This window comes from Podarcis muralis, chromosome 1 (assembly GCF_964188315.1).
Source record: "Podarcis muralis chromosome 1, rPodMur119.hap1.1, whole genome shotgun sequence".
In the NCBI taxonomy this organism is placed as follows: domain Eukaryota; kingdom Metazoa; phylum Chordata; class Lepidosauria; order Squamata; family Lacertidae; genus Podarcis; species Podarcis muralis.
Window position 1 is genome coordinate 89,210,832 of NC_135655.1, and position 26,316 is coordinate 89,237,147.

The following is a 26,316-nucleotide window of genomic DNA, read 5'->3' on the forward strand; positions in this document are numbered from 1 at the left end:
TTTTGGAAAGCTGCAGAAAATGTCAGAAAGGAGAAGAAAAGCACTGCACCCTTTTCCTGACATTTCCATGCCAGATACAAACTCCATTTGCTTCCTCTACTGGCTAGTGAATTGGGGACTATAATCATTGGAATGAATTATTATATGCCTATGTTGTGTGTGCATCATCACTATGTATGTTTTGTGGCATGTATTTATTTGTTACATTTTGGGAAGTTTTTAATGTCTGATGCTGTATTGTTTTTAATATTCAGTTGGAAGCCGCCCAGAGTGGCTGGGGAAACCCAGCCAGATGGGCAGGGTAGAAATAATAAATTATTATTAATTATTATTATATTATATCTCAACTTTCCTCCAACGAACTCAAGGGGGTATCCAGGGTCTTCCCTCTCCCCATTTTATCCTCACAACAACCCTGTGAGGTAGGATATGCTGAAAGACAGCAACTGACCCAAGGTCACCCAGTGAGCTTCATGGCTGAGTAGAGACTAGAACCCTGGTCTCCTAGGTCTTAATCCAACACTACACTACTGTGTATGATGGATGGGAGATACTCAGGACATGATACAGTCCACTCAGGGTGCAGAGAATCCTGGGAGAATTCAGTAGGCTTATGTCTCTCCACCCCATTCAGTCCTCCTTCTTGCCTCAAGTTGAAGTAGTTGTTGAAACCATCCAGAATGTGTAGGGCAACCTTTTCCGACCTGATGCATCAACCTCGTGTTTTGGATTTCATCTCCCATTATCCATGGCTATTGGTCATGGTTAGGGTTCCAGCCATTACTGGAAGGCACCAGGTTGGAGAGGATTTGAACAGAAACTCTACTACATCAAACCAGTTGGGGGAAGGGGATAAGTAGTGTCAAGTTATGTCTGCCTTCACTTTTGACTAAGTTGTAAATTTTGAACAGGTGTTGCTCATTTTTAACGAAACCAACTATTCTCACTTGACTGTACCTTTGCATATTGGTTTTAGAAAGCTAATTTCAATCACTGGAGCATAAACTGGGGAGGTGGCTTGCCAAGAGTAACCCACAGATGCATCTTGACAGGTCCTTTGCCTGCTGGGGAGGAAATGGACAGGCCTCTCCTCCCTGCACTCAGCCAATGGGCATTTTCAGCCTGTGGATCTTCCAAGTTCTGTCTTGTGTCACAACTTGCCAGAAGCTAGAATGGGGGAGGTCATCTGGTCTGCCTTCTCTCCTGCGATTCTACAGCTCACTCAGCCTCATTCAATCTGGCAGAGCTTCATAATGGCCTTGTTCCAGCTAAAGATAAGCTGTCAAGCGGCCTCCACACTCTCTTGAGCAGATATGGGAGATTCAGGCCCATTGCATTCCATCTCTTCAACCATCCACAACAGTCAAGGAGAGATTCGTATGTTGTTAAGGCCAAAAGTGGGGGCCGCTGATGTCGGTTATCTTGGTTACTCTTATTCCACATGCTGTGAAATGAAAGTCAGTCTTTTCCACTGTATGCTAGTGGAACTACTAATATCGGAAGAATTGTTTCAAAGATGGATGTGTCCTACCATAGTCAACCCGATCATAACTGGGCTAGCCATTTGCATACAGAAAACTAAAATTCAAAAGCAAGTGGTTAGAAGTGGCCCAATCTGTACTATGAAATTCTAAAACAGGTTGTCATTTCCAATAATCGACCTCTCCTTTCCTTTCTTACTAGGTGGGTGATGGAGAGGGAAAGCATCATAAGGGCAGCATTTGCCCCAGTATTCAAGACCACTGAACAATGGGGATCATAACCAAGTCCCAAGACACAGAGCCAAAACCTACAACCAAACATAGCTTTAGTTAGGTGGCTAGTCGAAGTATCTAATGAAAAAGAAACAGCATGATCCATGGGCGAAGACATTCGGAACACACTCAGCTTCACAATATGTTTTACAGGCATCAGAGGGCCTATTTATTCATTTAGTTAACAAAACTTGTATACTGCTTAATTGTAAATTAAGTCTCTAAGCCAGGGGCAGGCAACCTAAGGCCTAGAGGCCGGATGTGGCCCAGTCGCCCTCTCAATCCAGCCCGCGGACGGTCCAGGAATCAGCGTGTTTTTACATGAGTAGAATGTGTCCTTTTATTTAAAATGCATCTCTGAGTTATTTGTGGGACATAGGAATTCGTTCATTTCCCCCCCCCCCAAATATAATCCAGCCGACCACACGGTCTGAGGGACGGTGGACCGGCCCCCTACTGAAAAAGGTTGCTGACCCCTGCTCTAAGCAGTTTACAATACAAAACATAAATTAGAATATGGGCCCAAGACCCCTTCCCACCCACCACCAAATCTTCAGTCGACATACCAGGGCGGCGTGTGAATCGGCTTGCAATCTGGAATCCCATGAAAACTGGTTTTTCTGAGAATGAACAAATCACAGAGATATTATATTTACAATACAGTCATACCTCAGGTTGAATGTGCTTCAGGCTGAGCGCTTTCGGGTTGTGGTCCGCGGCAACCTGGAAGTAATGGAGCACGTTACTTCCGGGTTTTGCCACTCGCGCAGATGCTCAAAATGACGTCATGCACATGCACGGAAGCAGCAAAACGCGACCCGCACAGACGCACCATCGCGTCTTACCAGTGGCGTAGCGTGGGTTGTCAGCACCCGGGGCAAGGCAAGTAATTTGCGCCCCCTAACCCGTGGATTTGCGCCCCCTAACCTGTGGATTTGCCCTAACCCCAGATGTTGCGCCCGGTGCGGCCAGCCCCCCCTGCACCCCCCACGCTACGCCACTGCGTCTTACATTGCATTCAGGATGCGAACGGGGCTCCAGAACGGATCCCGTTCGCATCCCAAGGTACCAGAGGCTTTAAGCAGAGGCTTGACAACCATATGTCAGGAGTGCTCTGGTGGTGTTTCCTGCTCGGCAGGGGGTTGGACTCAATGGCCCTTGTGGTCTATTCCAACTCTATGATTCATAGTACCACTATATAAACAATACATTATGTTACCATGAAAGATGTTTTCCCCACCGGATTCTTTTCTCTTCCCTGTGCTATGTAGCATCTACATGAAGCCGCTGGCAGAGATCATATGGGCATTCTGTCTGAGATGTCATCAGTATTTGAGTGGCACCCACCTTTTTCTCTTATTTCATCAGATACAGGGGAGGCTGCTGATGTCCAGAATCAGTGTTTGTGCACAGTAATAGATGGGGGTGAACAAACTGAGATTCAGTATAGACAAGGCGGAGGTTTATCCACCCAAATGAATGATGTTCCACTCCTTCTGGATGGGCTTGTGCTACTGGATCAAGTTCACAGTCTGAAGGTGCTTATTCAACCAGGCGTTGTCGTCATAGAATTGTAGAGTTGGAAGGGACCACGGGGGATCAATTAGTCCAATCCCATGCAGTGCAGGGATCTTTTGCTCCATGTGGGGCTGGAACCCACAACCCTGAGACTAAGAGTCTCATGCTCTACAAACTGAGCCATCTGCAGAGCTGCCACTCAAGTGGACTCCATGACGAAGCACCTTTTTAATCAGCTTTGGCTGATATGCCAGCTGCAGCAGTACCTAGATGGAGATGGAGTGGTGTCATGAAAATCGCTTGGCATGCCCATGAAATCATTTACCCCTCTCTGAAAAATATGGAGGGAAATTTCTGTTGCTTTGGGGGGATGTGGCAAAAAGAAATCCCCAAAGTTTTCCAGAGGTTGTGGCTTACTTTATTTCTAAATTACGTGCCTGAAAGGGAAAGTTTTTGTCAATGCTGTTGTTTTTACTTTGTAAAAAGTGTTGCAGCAAACTTGCCAGATATAGAGACCTTCTGTTTTTACATCCTGCGCTTCTCAATTTATGATTCCTACTGTATTTGTACATCCACATTATTAACTGTTTTATTTATTCCTCTACTGGAAAAAGCCACAAATGTTTGCATTGCTTTCTGCTGCAATTTATATTATATTTTAATATTGAAATCTATTCTTTCTTCTACTTCTTTGTGATCAGCCCAGAGAACATATGTCATTGGGCAGTGTGGCAGATATAGTTAGCAAATAAGCAAACACCTAAAACCCTATTCAGATTCACCAGTAAGATTTCGCTTAGTCAAAAAGGGAACTCAGAGGCTGCCTTCTACCAAGTCAGACTATTGGTCTATTGGCCTCAGTATTGTCTCCACTGACTGGCAGCATAGGGGTTCAGATACTTTCCCCCCAGCCCTCCTTGAACATGCTGGGGATTGTACCTTGGGCTTTCTGTATGTAAAGCAATTGCACCACCACTAAACTACAGCCCTTGTCCATAAATTATCCCCCAAATCATGGATCCAATTGAGGCTGTGCTTTTGCTCCCATGCTGTGTTTGTCAATTCCTAAAACTAGAAGCTAATGGTTTGCAAAAAAATAAAAAATAAAACCGCTTAACTTTAGAGGCAGCCAATTTCTATAGCTAGCAAAAACAAATTAAACATTATGGTTTTTGTATGGCATTATTCACTGAGATATTGTTCAAATGTGTCTTGCATCATCTTACAAGATTCTTTCTCAGCCCATGGGGTTTGCTGAACAGAGTGCAAGCAAACTGCATGGAAATTTCATCAGTGGGCTACATTAGATATTATCGCTTTTGTTCTCTCTGGATGATTAATTCCCACATCTCCTTTGTCTTGCTACTCACATCGCAGACTAATATGATTCCCCCACCACGATATAGCACGTGTCAATCTAACTAGGGCTTTCAGAGCTTAATGGCAGAAGACTGAAGCAAATCAAATGTATTATCACTATTAAGAACCTCTTGGGATGCATCTCATGTGTTTTTAAACCATCACATATTTGGCTGGCTAGAAGCTGAAGCCACCCACCCACTAGGGTGGGGGGTACATGTAAGGTCAGAAACAGAACGGGTTTATATATTGCTATCTGACAATCTTCACCTCTTCCACAGTAGCCCAGTGCAGAACAAGCTGAACACCACCTATCCAGTCTAGGGAATCACCCACTAACAGTGCCTCAGTCTCCTGGATTAAGCTTCAGTTTATTGGTTCTCTGCCAGTCCACCGCCAAGACCAGAAACTGGTCTGGCACATCCACTGCCACAGATGCAAAGGAGAAATGGAGCTGTATTTTATCTTTATATTGTTGTACTCCAAATCCCCAGATAACCCATCTCAGTGGTTTCATGTAGATGTTAAACAGCATGGGGGATAAAACTGATTTATGTGGCACCCCACATTGGGGGTGGACCAAACAGCATCACCCAAGCAACACCCCCCTCCCCAGAGATGGTCATACAAGTAGGACAGCTGCTCCAGAAGATTACTATGGTCAATGGTATTTTAAGTTTGTTTTGCATGCATTCAAGTTCTAATTGAATTGTCACGTTCTGTTCTTTGTGTGTTTCATTGTCATTTAACTCCAGCCTTTATACTTGTTGTCCCTTATACCCGTGCATTCAGAGCAATGCATCTTCATGCACTGACTCTAGACCTCGAAGGCTTTTGCCACAATAAATTTGTCCGTGTTTATGCTGCCACAAGACAGTTGGTTCTCCTCTTCTACAAGGAGCCTATCTAGGTGACCGACAGACTCTGTATGGACCTGAGAAGAACCTGCTGGATCAGGCTAATGGCCCATCTAGTCCAGAATCCTGTTCTCACAGCAGCCAACCAGATGCCTGTGGGAAACCAGCAAGCAGGATTCGAGCACAAGAGCAGCACTCTCCCCTCTTGTGGTCCACAGCAGCTGGTGTTCAGAAGCATTACTGCTTCTAACAATGGAGGCAGAACACAGCCATCATGTCTAGTATGCAAGAAACTCAAGCTCAGGTGCCTAACAGAGTGGTGAAATCTGTGTCTTCGCATTGGCCCCTTCATCATCAATGTGTTTCTGGTAGAAGAAAATGAGCCTGTCTGTCTATCATCCACCATTTCACTTGAAAGCACATTTCTGTGCTTAGAACTCCCCTATTGCCACAACAAGGGCTGCTGATGCTCCTGCCCATCCCATAATCTACATTAAAGGCATGTGCTGCCCACAATGTTCCAACATTGCTTGAACTCTACAGTGGTACCTCGGATTAGCTACTTAATTTGTTCTGGAGGTCCATTCTTAACCTGAAACTGTTCTTAACCTGAAGCACCACTTTAGCTAATGGGGCCTCCCACTGCTGCCGCGCTGCTGGAGCACAATTTCTGTTCTCATCCTGAAGCAAAGTTCTTAACCTGAAGCACTATTTCTGGGTTAGCGGAGTCTGTAACCTGAAGCGTATGTAACCCGAGGTATCACTGTATTTTATTCTTCATATCGCTGCTCCTTGTACAAGGCATTTTCTGTTACATCTGACGGCCACTAGGTGTCGCTGACTTCTTCTCCACTGGCTTTCACGACTCTCGATGGCAACACAAAAGGAGCGTTCGTGCTCGCCTTAATATTTCTATTCCACGTATGACACTGCGTAGGCCACGGTCAAATGCCACATCTAGTTGTTCAGCAACGTGCCAGGCTCAATCGTAAAGGCAAAAAGCAGGTTCGCTGTTCGTTTCCCCCTGGGACTGTTTGCGGAGGCAGTTTTTCTAAAATGAATCACGACATCCCCTTTTCACATGGGCATCTCTCTGTGTGTGTGACTGCTAATGTGATGCAGAGAAAAGAAAACCAGAAGTATTTGTGCAAAGCCATCCAAAGACAAGCACTGCGTAAAAATCGTGACTGTAATGCAGAGCTAAAGGTAAAGGGACCCCCGACCATTAGGTCCAGTCGCTGATGACTCTGGGGTTGCGGCACTCATCTCGCTTTATTGGACGAGGGAGCCGGCGTACAGCTTCCGGGTCATGTGGCCAGCATGACTAAGCTGCTTCTGGCGAACCAGAGCAGCGCATGGAAACGCCGTTTACCTTCCCGCCAGAGCAGTACCTATTTATCTACTTGCACTTTGACATGCTTTTGAACTGCTAGGTTGGCAGGAACAGGGACCGAGCAATGGGAGCTCACCCTGTCGCGGGGATTCGAACTGCCAACCTTCTAATCGGCAAGCCCTAGGCTCTGTGGTTTAACCCACAGCACCATCCGCGTCCCCTAATGCAGAGTTACATCGGCGTTAATAATCCTAAGCCAACCACCAGATCTGAGCAGATCTGATCCCTCCCCATGCAAGTACAGAGGGGCATGTGTAGAAGAAGTGATGCGGGGGTCAGAAGAAGCTCCCATTCTTCCCCCAGCACAATCATGGGCTGAAATGCTGCACACATCAAGGTGAATAGGAAGAACAGGACACCAAGTGAACCCTGTGTTGACTCATCCAGAAATGCTCCCAGACAGATTATATGCAAAGCTGAAAGAAATCCAATCAATGGGGCAAGACATTTAGAAAAGTCTAAATATCTAAGCTGTTAAATAAAATATACAGCAGTAAAGCTAGCCAGAATGAAGCAAGAAACTGGAAGAAGTCAGCTTCCACTTCTGTTAATGGCCAGTGTGACGCAACGGTTAGAGAGTCCGACTTGGAGTAGAAAACCCCGGGTACAAATCCCCACTTAGCTGTTAAGTTCACTTGGGCCAGTCACAATCTGTTAGCCTAACATACCTCCTCACAGGGTTGTTGCAAGGACAAACATGGTGTTATGTACTGAAGTTCTCACCCTGGGCCAGCAGGGGGATACTGTAGATAGTTATGCAAATAAGGGATTGAAAGTGACGTTCAGTGATTGGATAGTTTTAGAAAGTTGTTACAGTAACGTTGTATTGGAGCTCTATATAAGCAGGCTGACTGAACCCTTCAGTTCAGTTCTGTCCTGGCCTGTGAATAAACAAGAGCTGTTTGAAGAATTGCTGTGTCGTCTGATATGTTCACCCACAACTTAACACATGGGATGTTGCATTATTCCGCCAGTAACAAAGAATTCCCACTTCTGACATGGCTAGACTGAAGTTTTCCAAAATAGGGATTGTCATGGACATGAGCAACCAGCTGCCTGTCGAACATCATGATAAATCAGATATTATTTTGCACCAAAGTTTGGATACGTTTTCTTGATCCTTGTCCTTCTAGTCTTCTTACTATTTTTAATGTAATCAAGTATGAACTGAAGGAGTGAGTGAATGTTTAAATGGATGTTAGCCATCAATAGCTTTCAGCAGTTTAGCTATCTCAAATAAACAGGACTTTGCCTCTGAAAAGATGAGCTACTTTCCTTGCAAGTTACGAAACAGCAAGGCATGAATTGGTGTCAATCGAGGCAGTAGTCTTACAAAAGCATCCTGATAGGGCCAGAGAGCCCTGTAATCATGATGCCAACTTGTCTCATCAGAGTAAGCAGAGAAAGAGGCTTGGAGCAAATGGGGGGGGGGGTTGCTATCCCTGCCAAACATGTGTGCATGGATGAGAACTCTTGAACAGATAGAACTAAGAAATTATTGAAAACAGGTACCGTTGCCTGGGTCCCCTTCCAAACCCAGGCTACATTCATGACATGCCGAGAAGGACAGTGTTTTTGGTTTTTGTATGTGAAAGCACCTTTGCTATGGCTGCAAGTTGGTGTATAAGTTCAACAATGGATACAAGCATTGGAGCCCTGAAGGCATATTTACACTGCAAATGTACATCATATTGTACCATCGTAATTGTCATGGCTTCCCTCAAACAATTCCAAGATTGTGTTCCTTAATGATGGTGTTGAGAATTCTCTGTCACCATCCCTCCTGCACACCCGCAGAGAACTACAAGTTCCCAGATATTCCCCGCTGTGCAGATATGCCAAGTGGCAGGAAAGTGAGTTGGCGCAACATCTACTCATCCTGATGCCAAAGGCACAAGTTACGCAGCCAAGGAAAAGCATCCCGTTGGGAGGTTCCCATGTTGTGGTCCACAACATGTTTTGAAAAGTTAATTTTGGATAGAACAAGCACAGGATTTTTGCATTTAAATGAGTACAACTCTGTTAGCACATGACATCTCACGTTCCAAAGACTAACTTGACCCAACAATCTCTCCCTCCCCTCTCCATGCAAACAAATCTCACTGCAGCCAACTAAAGACAACCAACCATGCTTTGTCCACCCCGCCCCCGCCCCCCGCCAAGGAAATATGATGAATGAATAGAAAGAGAATCTACCTAAGTGACGCTCACTGACACAAAACCTCACACATACACTATGTAAAAGAATGCAAGTTTGCCACCCACCTCTCTTCTCCCCCAACCTTATACTGTATACAACATCAATGTCTCACATAGGACAAAACTGATTTGTAGAAAAGATACTATGACCTGAAAATAGACAATGCACACACTTTTGTAACCCCAAAAAACTTGAATAAAAATGTTGTGTGTGTGTGTGTGTGTGTGTGTGTGTGACTGTATTAACACTCCAACAGATCTCACCTCTCGATTAAGTTCCCGGGGTGCCCCACAAACCATAGCTTTGGATTCAGCCCACCAAGAAAGTCAGCTATGAGCTCCCAGCATCAGCAAAACTCACCCACATACGCTATCCCTCCTGGCTATGGCTCTCCTTCCTAGGGTGGTAAGGCATCCATCCAGGTGGGGTGGGAAAAGGCCCACCCCACTCCTCCTGGGAGCATCTCCTGTTAATCTCTATAACAACATGGTCATACCTCCAGTTACAGAGATAAGGATATTTAACTGGCCATCAATTTGACAAAGAAACTAGCTTAACCAGTTCAGCAGTTCCTCGATCCTATGACAATATTTTCTCATTTAAAGCTGGATTTACTTTTTCCATGGAAAATCTGGTATTTATTTTTTTAATAAAAAAAAAAACCCCAATAACTAGAAATCGTAAATCCAGATGAAGGATGCAATCCTAACCCTGGTTTCAACTAGCCAACAAGGAGGACATGAGCACAACTGGCTTCTCCATCTTGTGACCCCCAGCAACTGATAATGGTTCTGGAGATACTACATAGCCATCATAACTAGAAGCCACTAATGAGCTGGCCTCTGTGATAGATCTAGTAGTATTAATGCTCTGGGGGGTGGGCGCTGAGGCTGAGAATTCCTGGCCTAGTTAGGTCAACCTAATGATAATGTGGCAGAAACGGTATTTAAACCAGGTACCTTCTCAGTTTATTGTTTCAGTTGCTTTCAGCCAGGGCCGGATTTAGGTTTGATGAGGCCCTTTGTATGTCCAGCTGTCCTTTGTCAACAACCAATTGTCACTGTTTTACAATATATGCTATATGGTAATTTATGGACCTAATAGGTATCTAAAGCCATTTGCACATAACAAAATATGTACATCATAGGAGCCTACACAACACAAAACACTGTTGCTGTATGTAGGTTTTATTTTTGTTTTTTTATCTTATATTTTGGAAATGTACATCCATGTGTTTTTTTCCTTAATTTTTTTGTGGGGAGCCCCAAGAGAGTGGATCCCTAAGCTATAGCTTGTTTAGCTTATACATAAATCCAGCACTGCTTTCAGCCTATAGCAGTATCTCTGGCTTTCTTGTTTTTTAGTGCAAGGGCTATGTCCCCCCTCCACTCTCAGAGGCAGAGGCAGAATACGTCTGAATACCAGGTGCTGGGCCCTGCCAAGTGTCTTAGGCTTCCCAGCGGCATCTGGCCGGCCAGGTGTGAACAGGATGCTGCACTGACTAGGTGGGACCCGGCACGGCTCTTCTGGAGTCCTGACGCGCAATGCTAGCCCGCAACAAAGATGCACTAAAGGCAAGAAGCGTTAAGTGGGCGGAATGGATCTTTTCCTCCCATTAAGGAGGAAAAAAAGATGGAGCGAAGGGTGGCCAGGATCAAATAGCAGCGCGTACACAGGGCAGGGATCTGGAATGCGCCGAGCTGGGAGCGGCGCGTGCCGTTCTTTGGCACCGATGATGGCTAGGGAAGCGCTAGCTTGGCTTTATTTGCGGAATAAAACCGCCGCCCCTCCCTTCTCAACCGTTGCTGGACGATCCCTCCAGCAAGCCCACGTGCAAACGGCCAGAGATCCCAAGCGACTGAAGGAGCAGCGCGTCTAATGCTCCCTTAAGGTGCCGCCGCCGCCACCCCCCTCAACGCCTGCACCTTGTAAGTCCACCTTAAAAGCCAATTCATGGAGGGAAACTGGGGAAGGACCGGACCATTTTCCTGAAGGAGGTGGGTCCGAACTTGCTGACCCTGATGCCAAAAAGACCGTCTCCGTCTCTGTCAGTCTTAAGCAAACCCGTTCAGAAAAATAAAGCCTGCCAATCGCTTTCTTCCCTCCCCGCCGCCTTCCTGCGCGCGTTTGAGGCGATTGCATTTATAATCGTCCCGGTCGGCCTTTAAAGAACCCCACAGGGAGGTCGCTGTAGCTTTAAGGGGGTAGAGCTTGGCTGATTGGACGCGGACGGGGAGGGGGCAGGAGAAGGCGTGACTGACGGGGAGGGGGCGGTTTCATGACCATCTTCTCCTCGGAGTGCTTTTCCAAAGGGATGGCTTTACTTTGAAGAGAAAGAAGCGCCAACTGGAGCCAGAGAGCAGCTTGTCCTGGGACGGGCGAGGCTTGGGCCAAGCCGGGTGCTGGCGGTGAGTGACTTCTGGGCTGCATAAAGCGCAATCTTTTTTGTTTTGTTTTCCCCCACCGAGAGGCGATGCATGTGAATCTTGAGCAGAGTTCTGCTATCAAAGCTTGCGATTGTCAAACGCTGCACACCCTGTAACTTGGAGATCTCTCATTTCCAGAAATGTAGATCTCTCTTCGCATTAACTAGCCTGGCCAGAGTTATAATTCTACCCCTTCGAAGAGGTGCCAGTGAAGAACTTCGCCTGTGTAGTTCGCCTCTTTCCTGCAAACTATTTTCTGTTCTTTAAATGACTAAATATAGTTCTGTTCGGATGACCTAATTTGTTGGGCGATATAGGGAGAAGCCTCTTTTTTGGTAACTGTTTAGCAGTACAGTTATTCGTGAGCAATAATAATTTATGCAGCATACTTAGGAATGCTTCCCCCCCCCCCCGCGTCGGTTCTGTGTTTACTCAGAAGCATGTCCCATTGTACTAAGTGCGGTTTGTTTCCAAGCTAAATTTATACAGAACTGCAGCCTCAGTTGATCATAGTATATTTCACATGCCTGACCTTTATGCTTGGACTCTTCTCTGGCTGCTTTTGGAGATTCCTTTCAAGAATATACTTTTTTTTAAAAAAAGGAAAATGCATACACCTCTCTTTTCTAAAAGATCCGTTGGCTCAAAAACCGAAAGCCTCAGAACTGAAGCTACTGGCCTGAAAAGGTACATAATAAAGAGCTGGAAACAAAAACAAAAAGCTGCTTCACAGCAGGGGAAGATGAAGGAAATGAATGAATAGCAAGCTTATACCACAGTAGCATGCACGTTTACTCAGAAATAAGTCTCACTTTGTTCAATGGGACTTGTTCCCAAGTAAGTAGTTCTAGGGTTGCAGCCTTAACGAAGCTTTTTTTTTTTGTACACAAAGTATAACTAGCATACAGAATCTAATGTTCTGACTGAAAATCTGGTCTCTAGCTAGGTATGAAACAGATTTCATGTGGAAAAACCCAGTCAGTAGTTAAGCCAATTCATATAAGCAACATAAGGCTGATCTACCAGATTGATTCTGTGTTGTGTAGTGTTGGGTTTGTCCAGAATCTGGCACTGTGGACTTGGCTAAGTGAAAATATGAATAGTTGGAAAGTGGATTACCCCATCTTTGCCCAATTTCTTGTAGGAGTTTACAGCCGAAGCCTCTATTCTTCTACTCTTAAAGCAAGCCCCTGTCAGTCTTATTCTCAGGAAAGTATGCATAGGATTGCAGCCTTAAGAAAGTAACTGATACTGGTCATTGTTAAGAGTTCAGAAGGTGTATCTGTGCTTGACAATGTCAAAACAAGACAAGAATAGTTTTTCAGTGCATCAGATGGAATGGACTCTCATCCTCAGAAGCTTTTGTCACAGTAAACTTTTCAGCCTTTTTAAGGAGCTACTTCTTTTGTGTCACACACAAAGTAATAGACTAATATGGTTATCCCTCTGAGGGTCGAAATGTGAAATGGATGAGGTAAAATAACCTTGTGATGAACTGCTTCTCTCAAAAAGTTGCATGTGACTTGACTCTTTGGCATGTAGCCATGTGACAGCATTGCCACACAGCCAGCTTGCAACATTTAGGGCTTCTTTACACGTGATTTTCCTGCACAAATATGACTTGTAGGTGGGGGGCGGGGGGAATTAGCACAATGTGTTATGCCTAGTCTGTGCATTTGCGTCTCCTGCAGTGGCGTGCATGGAAACCGTCACCCCTTTGTCACAACAACGCTTCAGCCACATTGCAAGTGGAGCTGCAAACTTGAGCCTGTAAGAGGGGAAACTGTATGACTGCATATGCCACATCACAGGCATAGCCAGGATTTGAGGGGGGGGACAGAACCGAGTTATCTGCGACACAATATTTTATTTATTTACATGGTTTAGGGGAGCAGCTGCCCTCCCTGCACCCCCATTCACCACATGCCATGTTTCTGCCCGGATTCACTACTTCCATATTCTCAGCTGGATCAATTCAGAATGCAAATTATTGCTAGCCCATTTTGTCACAGGACTAAAAGGCACTTTTGAAACTCATATTTGTGCCTTGCATGAATGTTTCTGATGCATGATGGAATATAGAAGAGATATGGAAGGTTTGCAAGCATGTTTCCTTTTGTGAAAAGACTAGAGAGGAGATGGATGGGAGGAACTATAGCCACCTCATCAAACTTGCAGACAGTTCTTGGACCAGTCACTATCCTTAGTTCCACAGTAGCCACTGGTACCCTCCAGGTGTGAGCTCCACTCCCATCAGCTAGCATGGCCAATAGTTGGGAATGATAGAAGTTGCCATTGGCAACATCTGGAGGGCACCATGTTGCTTACCCTTGTTTTAGATTAATCTTTCTCACGCGACTATTGTAAAGTGGATTTGGATTTGGAAGAATGGCATAGAATAAGTAAATGAACTTTTAAACCAAGGCTTATTCATAATTTTAAATGCATTGCCTGTTTGTAGCTGGGGGTTTTTTGTGTTGTTGTTTTTTGTCTAGGAGTTTACATCACTTTCACAAGAAAGTAAAAGTATTATTTTGTGGTGGGGAGAGATTTCTCTGCAGTGATGTGGAATGCCCTCCACTAAGTGGAGCAACTTGAGCCAACACTGATTTAGTCCAAGGTTTTATGACATATTTGTCTGCTCTGAGTATTCAGTCCGGATTCTTTAACCTGCTCTGCGATTGGCAGATTTTAGCTGCCTTAATTTGCTGTTGCTACATTTAGTAACTCTGTTGTATGGTTGCCTTATTTGTTAACTTAGTATCCATTGAGAGGAATGTGGGTATAAGTATTTTCAATAAATAAAACGCAAAGACTTTAACACACTGGAGGATCAGAAGATACATATATCAAGTTGTTTGTATGCCACGTTTCCACAGTTTATCCATGTTCAGGGTGGCTTGTAACATGAAAATAATAATAATTACTGCAACATAACAAAAGCAGTCATAATCAGTAAACCAAACATCAAAAATACGCAGCCAAACTGAACAAGTTCCACATAACTCACAACAAGATCTAAAATAAAGATACAAGAAACCAACAAGAGTGCAACAGCCTCTGGTTTTGTCATTGGAGTCACTCAGGGCTCTGCCATCCCAGACCAGGTGGGGAAAGGCCTGCAAGGCAAGGAGCAGGTCTTCCCGGACTCACAGCCAAAATGCCTCACACATGCACACAAGAGTATCAAGTCTTGGTGAAGAGTCGATTGATACAACTAAATAGATGGTTCATTTTCCCCAAAGACAAGAGATGTATGAAGGAATCCATTGTGAATGCAGTGTGTGACAATCAAGTCAAGCGTGCTGTAGTGGATAGAGTGCTTGACTGCGTTCAACTGCTGATTCAGCCACTAAGCCATACAGTATTTCACTAACCTGGGTCCTCCCAATGTTTTGGACTACAGTGGTACCTCACGAGACGAATGCCTCGCAAGACAAAAAACTCGCTAGACGAAAGGGTTTTTTGTTTTTTGAGCTGCTTCGCAAGACGATTTTCCCTATGGGCTTGCTTCGCAAGACGGAAACGTCTTGCAAGTTTGTTTCCTTTTTCTTAACACCGTTAATACAGTTGCGACTTGACTTCGAGGAGCAACTCATAGAACGTGGTGTGGTAGCCTTTTTTGAGGTTTTTAAAGACTTTGGTATTTTTGAAGCTTTTCCAAAACTTTCCCGACACCGTCCTTCGCAAGACGAAAAAAATCGCAAGACGACAAAACTCGCGGAACGAATTAATTTCATCTTGCGAGGCACCACTGTACAACTCCCATCATCCTTAATCATTGCCCATGCTTCCTGGGACTGATGGGAGTTGTAGTCCAAAATACCTGGTGGTCGCGAAAGGTTGCACTAAACTCCTTGGACGGTCTTGGCCCATTTACTGTGTCCTAGCCTAACCAACTCACTGGGTTGCTGGGCGGATGAATGAGGATAACCTTCCATGGGCTGCCCTGATCTCCCTAAAGGTTAAATAGGACCATATGCCTCACATGAGTCTTTCTGTTCTAAGCTTCCTGTGTTCCTATTACACCCCCCCACACACACACACCTTTATCATTGGAACACTCTTGCATGGTAGGTTATTGTTAAGCAAGACCTCCTAGTGAGATTCATGACTTATATAGCTATTAGCTTTCTTGTTTTCACAGGCATTTATGCCTTCGTAGTATTGTATGGTGTGTGCTTTTATGTTTTCCTTTTTGGCAGCTTGTATTCTGCATGTTGCCACCTTTTATTGTTCATTGTGCTATGCCAAAAGCTGTAATCAAGTTTGTAATCTTCTAAGATCTATTGCACTGCCCCACCAAACCAGTTGGACAAAATGTTTCAGATTAAGATATGAGCCCACTTGCCAAATGAGGTCCCCTGATCTCCTCCTGCAGGGTTGGGGACCCTGTGAACCTCCAGATCTTGTTGGATCCTTACAAACTATGGATCTTCTTCCCTGAAGTTAGGACAACTCTTTGCTCTAAATATTTCCATCCTGCCTTTCTGTGAATTCTTTCCATCTGTTTGGAGGTGGTGTAAGACCCTCCTCATCCATTTAGCTCTGGATTTTTTAAAAAACTGTTTTCTATAGTTCTTTAAGAAATTCTGTAGTAATGTACTTATGTTGTTGTGTTTTCAGTTTTAATTGGGGTTTTTTTAAAGACATTCACTATGAACAACTCTGAATTGCTGTGAAAGTGGTATAGAAGTATTTTAATTTTTAAAAATGCATTAATGAAACGTATTTCCCTATTAGGAATCAGTCCCTTGATAATAATAATTTAAAAAATGCATGTGTAGTGTTAGGGGGACTCTGTCAGCATCAAAAAGAAGAATTTATACCCTAAATATATTCAATACAACATGAAAGGTCCTGACCCTGAAACTGAATCTTCCCATAACATTTGCTGGAAATCGATGGACATTTTAAATGGCTGCAAAAATCCATTTGTGCGGGGCTGGGTTTTAGGATGGATGCAATTAAGAGAAATTAGCAAGGGAAAAGTTAACTGGCAAAGAAGTCCAATTTGCCCACGGCAGTGAAATACTTCTGGCTGCCAGAACTCTCAGTATGGAATAAGGTGTGCTCTACAACTGCAGCATCTGCTTGGGACTAATGAGTCAGGCAACTAATGAATAGTTACCATGGGTACACGCACAAAAAGTTGCTGCCCCCTATTATAGGGGGTCATATCCATCAGCCCGGAGTTGAGACCAGGGAGGTGCCAGACCATTGTAATGGAGTGGATGAGGACCTATAAGCTGAAGCTGAATCTCAACAAGATGGAGATGCTGTGGCTAGGTGCTTCTCTGGTCTGGGAATTAGGTAGCCCGGCTCTGAACATGGTTACACACACATACACATACACATACACACACATATGTAGTTCAGGAGCACTTTAGATCCTGCTTTGACCCTGGGTGCCCAGTGGTTAGCCAGCTATGGCCACCACTCTGATAATCCACACTCTGGTAATCTCTTGGTTAGATTACTGCAATGCACTGTAGGTGGGGCTGCCCTTGAAAATGATTCAGCAGCTACTGCAGGTATGTTAGTATAGGAATGATCTCTCCATCTTCCTGTCAGATTCATGCCTCTTTTGTCCTGCCTGCTGACCTATGGAGAAAGAGCATCTCATCAGAATTGGCCCCCAGAACACTCTGCCTGCTGAAGGGGTGGCCTGCCAACCAATCTTAAATTTTGGAAAATACAGATAGGAGCTTATGAAATATATACTTTGTGGGTGTTCTAAATACTGAAGGTAGAATTCAACTCCATGCTGTTCCAGTCATTCATGCCTGCAGAAGCATTCCAGCTTGCCAGACAGAACAATGCTCCCCCCCCCCATGTGCTCTTCTGGGCTTCTCCCAACAGCTGCCCCCAGGGCCAATTGCAGGGGGGAGGAAAGCCCCATGATGCAAGTAGAGGTCATTGCACAGGGCTTCTGCTGATGGGGCTGGTTAGGTGAATCTTGCCCTCATATTCTTTAGATATTACTAATTTGCCTGTCTCCTAGCTTTGGGTATTTTATTTTTCAATTCTGCTAAAGCACACAAGAGTTGTCGGTTTTGCTATGTCTAGACAAAGAGGGTTGTGTCTTCAGCTTTGGCATGGTGTGACTTTTGCTGGTGGAGCTGCATTTGTTATAACCGTAAAAATGGAGAGGAACAGAAGGAAGTTCACTCCCTCAGATCTGGGTTCCGACCCACTGACTCATACTCTTAACAGCAAGGTCAGAGGTTATCATGCAGCCTATAGAAAGAAGATGGGAGTCTTGTATTACTAGGTTCACAAAGCAACCCTATGCATGCTTAGGTGGAACAAAGCTCTATAGCTACGGACTGGGGTGCTTGACTATGTGATTTGATCACCCCTGCTTGATCAAGGTAGGCCCTACCCTATCAAGACAAGTTTCGCCCCTCAAGTCTGCTTACACTCCAAGTCCTCCTCTGCCTGCTAGCCTAGGTCCCTTTCCCCAAAGAGGGATAACTCTGCACAGTTTTCCTCTCATTGCAAGTAGCAGGCATAAGGGAGGGCTGTATTTGGGATTACAGGACAGGGAGAGGGGGACAAAGGGTTAAAGCCCCCTACCCCAGTGCCATGCACCCCAATCTGCTCTGTGTGCAGGCTATAAACGATGCAAAGGCAAGCTACATGTAGTTTGACCTTAAGTAATAATGACTCTGATTGAACTTCCGTGTAATCTGTTGCAGAGTGAGATCTTGTCATTCTTATCATATCAAGAATAGCTTTGGTGACCACACACACACACTCACGACTTTATTTGTCCAGGAAGGATGTGAAACCCAATTTCTGTTTACTAGCAGACTTGCGGGCTGATTTCACTTACTCACAGTTTTACAGAGGAAGTGAACATTGCATAAATAAAAAGCCTTTCCCCTTTTTTTCCTTACGAGAGAGAGAGAGAGAGAGAGAGAGAGAGAGAGAGAGATATTCTTAAACTGGGTGGAACATCCCAAGAAAGTGAAAGGGGATAGATGAACAACTGATCTGCAATCTGAAACAGCAAAGGGGTTTTGCTTTTTGCTTCTTCTGCCTTTATCGGCCCGAGAAATGTTAACAGTGTGAGGGTGGGGCTGCCAAAGAGACACTAGAGAGACATGAACAAAAATCAAACCTGATGGGTTCCGTCTGCCCAAGCAGCTGGACGCCAGCCCCGGCCATACGCAGGCTTGTGCTTTTAATTGGCAGCAGTGCATCGTGATGTAAGTGGAGAGCATGGAGATGATGAATCACGCTCGTAACTGGCACAGCGCCTCGCGTGTGCTTCCTAGCAGAAGATGCAGCAACAGGAGGCTAGGACTGCATGGAGCAAGAACTGCTCTGTGTGTGCATCGGAAACTTTGTGCTATTCCGTGTGGAACAAATAAGTCATTATTGAGTGTGTTGATGGCTGAATGTGGGGGTAGGGTGGGGAATGAGGTGGTCAGCCATGTGACCACTCCCTACCTGAGTTCTTGCAAATAGAATTGAGGCAGGCAAGTATGTATGTATGTATGTGCATAATTATTTTCCATCTATATATGTAGTGCAAGAAGAAGCATCCATCACGCACCATATATCAAAGGGGGCATCCATTAATAATATGATCAACTCATTATTCTGAGTTCCTCAGTATTGTAGTTAAAATATGGAACTCACTTCCACAGGAGGCAGTGATGACCTCCAGTTTGGATGGTTTTATAAAAAAAAAGGCGAGACAAAATCGTGGAGGATAAGTCTATCAGTGGCTGCTAGCCATTCTGGAGACTGTGCTCCGCTTCCACGGCTGGAGGTGAAATCCTTCTGAACACCAGTTGCTGGAAATCATACTCTTGTTCTCAGGTGCTGCTTGCTGTTTTCCATTTGGGGCATCTGTGAAAACAGGAAGGGGCACGATGATGGGCCACTGGCTGATCCAGTAGACTCTTGTGTTCTTATCATTCCGTCTGTATATATCCTTACTCAGATTTTAATTCTAGACTACTGCATCTTAAGGGATGCAGGTGGCGCTGTGGGTTAAACCACAGAGCCTAGGGCTTGCCGATCAGAAGGTCAGCGGTTCGAATCCCCATGACGGGGTGAGCTCCCGTTGCTCGGTCCCTGCGTTCGAATCCCCATGACGGGGTGAGCTCCCGTTGCTCGGTCCCTGCTCCTGCCAACTTAGCAGTTCGAAAGCACGTCAAAGTGCAAGTAGATAAATAGGCACCGCTCCGGCGGGAAGGTAAACGGCGTTTCCGTGCGCTGCTCTGGTTCGCCAGAAGTGGTTTAGTCATACTGGCCACATGACCCGGAAGCTGTACGCCGGCTCCCTCAGCCAATAAAGTGAGATGAGCGCCGCAACCCCAGAATCGGTCATGACTGGACCTAATGGTCAGGGGTCCCTTTACCTTTACCTTACTGCATCTTAAAATACCATACCATAGCACCAAATACAATAAAGCCCTTCTCCTTATTTAAAATTGATTCATTTTTCAAAATTCAAATTCTGTCTGTACTGGAGGAGTTCCCTGCTGGATCAGACCCAAATCCCAAACTGGTCCCGCACAATCCTGTTTGTCTTTCACTTATATGGCAACATATAGAAAGCAGCTTATTAGACTCTAGAGTCTTCCTCTGAGTTGGTCATAGGCTGGATGGACCATAGGTATATTGCAAAGCTAGAAGGACCCCAAGATGTCATCTGGCCAACTCTCCATCCCAAGGCAGAAGTCTCCACATACCAGCCAGACGCATACTTCCCACAGTCCGGTATAACAAATCCAGCTTTCCAACATTTCAGACACAAGTATTTCCCATCCCTGTTATCTGAGATCCCTGCAGCAACACTGATAGTAATATGTCATGGCAGCAAAGTGCAGGATCTGCTCCACAATGGTGTTCAGTGGGGCTTACACAGGTTTGCAGACTGAAGGCGCTTGAGAAGGGTAGATGATTCCTGCTCTTCCAAAGCTGTGTAAAAATGACAAGCTGCCTTAGCGTGAATGCCCTTTCAAGTTACTTAAAACAGTCATTTGTGACATTTCGGTGTGACACAACTCTGTGGAAATCTAAATGAGAAAAAAGGAAAAGAAAAAAAAAGAACAGCTGAGTTTTCCTTGTGCAGAGTTTTGGAATCCAATGTATTTGTACTTGATTTCTGAAGATTGGTATGAGCTGTGGAAATAATAAGAGTAGAAGGGTAAGCGAAAGTGTTTTTCTAATCTGTGCTATAATAACACACGTGTGTGTGTGTGTGTGTGTGTGTGTGTGTGTAAGGCAAATCTGATAAGTAATTCACTTTCAAGGCTACAAGGGGATCATATTATCCACAAGCTTGAGAAGGAACTTGAAAGGTTAAGGAAACACCACTCAGAACTATTGCTTTAAAGATCAAAGAGGCCGGACTCCTGTGAAATGCTGAGAAAGTAATGAACACGAGGGACTGAGTCCCAATTTGAAACAGAACTTGTGCAAAAGCAAGAGATAAGAGAGCAGGCAAAAGCGGGATGGGTTTTGGGACAGCATTTGTTGCGGCGGTTTAGACTTGCTGTGGAAATCTGGCAGGCAATGGGAGAGGAGGGGGGAAAGATCAATCACGCAAAACATGTTCTGTGTCTTCCTTCCGGAGTATCTGCTATAGACTCTTGCAGAAAGACCAACATATCCAGGACCATATTTCAAGAAGTAAAAATGCGGACACGAAAAGTTGTTGAGATTTTTTTGGGCAATCACTGCCAGAGCCCGGGTTGCCAGAGCCTGAACCCAACCACCCATGCACACACAAACAAAAAAAATGGAAACCCAAAGTCCAGGGCATTTGCTTTAAAATGTAAAATTTCCTCCAAATTGGCACGTAGGACCCCCAAAAGAGGACATGTCCAGGAATTCCCAGACGTATGGCAACCCTACTTGGAGTCTTACCTATTTGTGACCTATCTATGCTGCCTGTTTTGTGGAAGGCAGCATGACAGTTGAGGCCTTCTAAGCTGGACACATTGCGTTCCTAAATATGACTGGTAGAGATGCTACCTCTGATATTACCAGCAGCTACTGGCCATGATAGCTATGTTTTACCTGCACTGTCAGAGGTATTATGTCTCTGAATACCAATTGCTGGGAATCTCAGGTGGGCAGAGTGCTGTTGTGCAGATTGCAGGCTTCTCACAGACATCTCATCAGCCACTGTGAGAATAGGATTCTGGACTTGATGGACCACTGGCCTGTTCCAGCAAGCTCTGTTTTCCCCTATTCAGCTCCTTAGAATCATTGAGTTGGAAGGGACCTCGGTGGTCATCTAGTCCAAATCCACCCCCCACACAATGCAGGATCTGCATTGCAGGATGGAATCAGAGCTTCCCTAGCAGATGGTTGCCTGCCTTTGCTTTAGTACTCCAGTAATGTGGAGCCTGCCACTCACTGAGCAGTCTGTCCCACTCTCTAACAGTTTTTACCATTAGAAATTTTCTCCTGATGTTTAGATGAAGTCTGTTTTCCTAGTATTGTTGTTGTTGTTGTTTAGTCGTTTAGTTGTCTCCGACTCTTCATGACCCCATGGACCAGAGCACGCCAGGCACTTCTGTCTTCCACTGCCTCCCGCAGTTTAGTCAAATTCATGCTGGTAGCTTCGAGAACACTGTCCAACCATCTCGTCCTCTGTCGTCCCCTTCTCCTTGTGCCCTCCATCTTTCCCAACATCAGGGTCTTTTCCAGGGAGTCTTCTCTTCTCATGAGGTGGCCAAAGTATTGGCGGCTCAGCTTCAGGATCTGTCCTTCCAGTGAGCACTCAGGGCTGATTTCCTTCAGAATGGAGAGGTTTGATCTTCTTGCAGTCCATGGAACTCTCAAGGGTTTCCTCCAGCACCATAATTCAAAAGCATCTATTCTTCGGCGATCAGCCTTCTTTATGGTCCAGCTCTCACTTCCATACATTCCATTCCTATTATTGATTGATTGATTGATTGATTGATTGATTGAATTTATATTCTGCTTATACCTGGAGGTCTCAGGACAGTTCACAGAAAAGATCAACATAAAACCCACAAGATATATAATCAAAATAAAAACAACAACCCAATAACCCCCCCCCCATTTTAAAAAGGAATAGGATGCCAATCAGATCAACCCAAGGCCTGGTTAAAAAGGAATGTTTTTGCCTGGCGCCTAAAGGTGTACAATGAAGGCACCAGGTGAACTTCCCTGGGGAGAGCATTCCACAGATGGGGAGCCACTGCAGAGAAGGCCCGTTCTTGTGTTGCCACCCTCCGGACCTCTCAAGGAGGAGGCACATCAAGGAGGGCCTCAGAAAATGATCTCAGGGTCCGAGTAGGTTCATATGGAAAGAGGCGGTCCTTGAGGTACTGTGGTCCTGAGCCATTTAAGACTTTATAGGTCAAAACCAGTACTTGAATTGGGCCCAGAAACTAATTGGTAGCCAGTGCAGTCCTGCTCTCTACAACATGGGTAGGCAAACTAAGGCCCGGGGGCTGGATCCGGCCAAATCGCCTTCTAAATCTGGCCCGAGGACGGTCAGGGAATCAACGTGTTTTTACATGAGTAGAATATGTCCTTTTATTTAAAATGCATCTCTGGGTTATTTGTGGGGCATAGGAATTTGTTCTTTTATTTTTTTTCCAAAATAGAGTCCTGCCCCCCACAAGGTCTGAGGGACAGACCTTGCTGAAAAAGGTTGCTGACCCCTGCTCTACAACATCTTAAGTCTGTTCCATCTTCTCCATTACAGCAGATCAGATATTTGAAGACTGTTGTCACATCTCCCGGCTAAGCCCGCCCAACTCTTTCAACCACTCCTCATTCAGCTGCTTCCAGAACCCTGCCCTGGTCTTCCTCTGGACATGCTCCCATGTCTGTAAGGATGTGGCTCCCAGATTTGAGCAAGGTGCGCCATATGCAGCAACATGCAGCATGAATCTGCAACCTCCTTTTCTTGGGATGCCCAGAGAGTTCAGCTGCAGCTGAACTGTTCAACATTCCCTGATATCCAGGCTTGAAACCCTGAGAGGTCTGGGTTTTTTAAAAAAATAAATAAATCCTAATAGTTGCGGTGTAACTCAATACAACATTGTAATACAATTTCTCCCTGCCCTCCCCATCAAACTGTGGCAGGATGGGGGTGGGATTTGCTGCAAATTCTTCACAGATGGCATACTTATGTGGGTGTCTGCATTTCAAATATGTTCATGTTCCAGGCTGTTTTAAAAAAAGAAATAGAAAAAAGTGGAGAGTTTTTCTCTCTGTGGAAAATAGATCTGACTTTAAAATGCCTCTTCTCTTCCCCCCACACCCACACCCATTCCAATTAAAACAACCATCCCCTTTAATTTCTTGCAATACTTAGCTCTAATCTATACTATAGCTATTCCGAAAGGCTGTGTTATAATGCCACTGCCAGATTCAGCTCAGAAATGGTACCTGGTGGAAGGCCAGTTCAAAAACCTTTTCGTGCTTCTTTCAAGAGGTCCAAGTGCACCCATGGGTGCTAGAATGGGGAGGGGTGCTGAAAGTGCTGCTAAGTTAGTCACTAGATGGACTCGGAAGTTTCTTCTTGCTCTTCTTGTTTAGGAGATACAATAATGTTCTTGTCTGTTTTCCCGAGTCGAGCATCCTCTAAGCCTTACATGACAGGAGGAAGGAACTTTGACTTGGTGTGCATCGTCTCCTCCCAGTAATGAAAATGCATTATTATTTTTATTCATTAAATTTGTGTACTGCCCTTCATCCGCGGATCTCAGGGCGGTTCACAACATAAAATTGCAATATAAAACCCACAAAATACATAGGAAAATTAAAAGCAACAGCAAACCAATAATTCCCCTCCCTCACAACGTATTTAATTTTTTTTTATATAAAATATTTATTGAGATTTTTTAAACAACCAAATAACAAAATAACAGATAGAAACAGAAAGAAAAAAGTCAGAATAAGATTATATAAAAGAAAAAGATAGAGAAATAGAAAGAAAGTAAGAATAGAGTACATATATTAATAAATCCACTTTCCATCAAACTTTGGACTTCCTCACATCACCCTTCCCTGCGTTCCCAACCAAACAGTTATGTGCAGCAATTTGTTACCTTACTTCCATTTCTTGTTTTATAAATCACCAATACTCAATTTCAACTTTAAAATCTGTTGGTCTTAAATTAAACTGCTTATAAAGAGCATAATATTACTTCAAGTTTCAACATTACCTTAAACATCACATATTCTCATATATCTTACAATAATTTTACTGCTGCCATGTTTCTTTCATTCGTGCATTCTCCTAACATTCATACAATTTGTAGTGTTTTTGTAAATAGTCATCACAACGTATTTAAAAGGGCATTGGATACCAATCATCCAAAGGTCTGGTTGAAGAGGAACAATTTTTCCTTGTGCCTAAAGTTCTATAATCTATAGCTGAACCTCCCTGAGGAGAGCATTCCAGAAATGGAGAGCCACTGCCACCCTCTGGACTTCATGTGGAGGAGGCACACAAAGAAGGGCCTCTGAGGATGATCTCAGGGCCTGAGTAGGTTCATATGGGGAGAGGTGGTCCTTGAGGTATTGCTGTCCTGAGCCATTTAAGGATTTATAGGTCAAAACCAGCACTTTGAATTGGGCCCGGAAACTAACTGGCAGCCACTGCAGTTGGGCCAGGATTGATGTAATATGCTCAAACTGTCTTGACCCGGTGAGCAACCTGGCTCCCGAATTCTGCCCTAGTTGAAGTTTCTGAACCATCTTCAGAGGCAGCCCTACATATAACACATTTCAGTAATCTAACCTAGAATATTAGAAGAGCCCTGCTGGATCAAGCCAGCATCCTATTCTCACAGTGGCCAGCCAGCTGTCTTCCCATCTCATCCTTTCAAACTCAGGGCTTTCTTTTTGTTGATGTTCATCGCCGTGTGTGTGTGAGAGTGTGTGTTTGCTGCCTGTGGTAGCTGTTTAGTTCTAGCATTCATTGCACTTTTATCAAGCTAGGAGTATCAGCACCTTCTCTTTTTTTCAACCAACCCTCCAACTCATACCCTTCACCAGAACTTCCCAGAGTAGGCTACAGAATAAGAAAACAATGCAGTAGAACACAACTCATAAACAGTCAAAAGCAGTTTCTGGAAAGGAGGAGAGTGCTATTGCCCTCATTTCCCATCTGTGGTCTTCCCAGAGACATCTGGGCTGCATAGACCTTTCCATCTGATCCCCCAGGAAACCACTTATGTGCTATTGGCCACACAACTCTTCTGTGAAATGTGCACTCTTGAGAGACTGTTCCATGAATGTCTATATAGTATATAATTTTAGATGCTGTTGTCTACAGTCAATAAGCCAAACTTATTAATGAGCAGCATATTGTGTAGAAGGCAGCATGGCAGACCCCAGACATTGGCCGTTTTCCAAGCTACCTGAAAGAATGGTGCAAATAGGCAACAAAGCAGCAGTAATCCTGTTCAAATTTATATTCTCCACAGGAAAAATAGGATGTGGGCTGGTGGAGAAGCAATTTACATTAATCATCATCCTAGAATTATTCTACTGAAGGGTCTTTACAGCTTATGCTATTCTGGCTGTGAATTTTAACTTGGCACCGTGTTGTCTGAAGTATAAACTAAGGGTGCAGAAAGGTGCCACAAGAATACCAAGTGAGGAGTATTTTATTACACTCTTATTTTCCCTGAGAGGCCCCCCACATTCCCTCTCCCCAAATAATGCTCTGTGTTGTGTTGTAAAAAGAGGGAGGCAACTCTTTGGTGCCAGTCAGCGGAGCCCATGAAGGAAGATGTGGTTTCTTACTCACTTTTTTCCCCATCTAGCAAAACTGTTTTTAATTAAGCAT

The 26,316-nt window shown here is 44.6% G+C and overlaps 1 protein-coding gene across 2 annotated transcripts in view; it reads left to right on the top strand.

Annotated features, from left to right (window-relative positions):
* The first annotated feature begins 11,332 nt into the window (after positions 1-11,332).
* Positions 11,333-26,316, top strand: part of MRAS (muscle RAS oncogene homolog) — a 45,491-nt gene continuing 30,507 nt past the window's right edge. Inside the window, exon 1 of one of the 2 annotated variants that reach the window (XM_028742756.2) lies at positions 11,333-11,489. The gene's annotated coding sequence lies outside the window, so the exon portion shown is untranslated. The remainder of the gene's footprint in view (positions 11,490-26,316) is intronic. The other variant, XM_028742775.2, reaches the window with a different exon arrangement.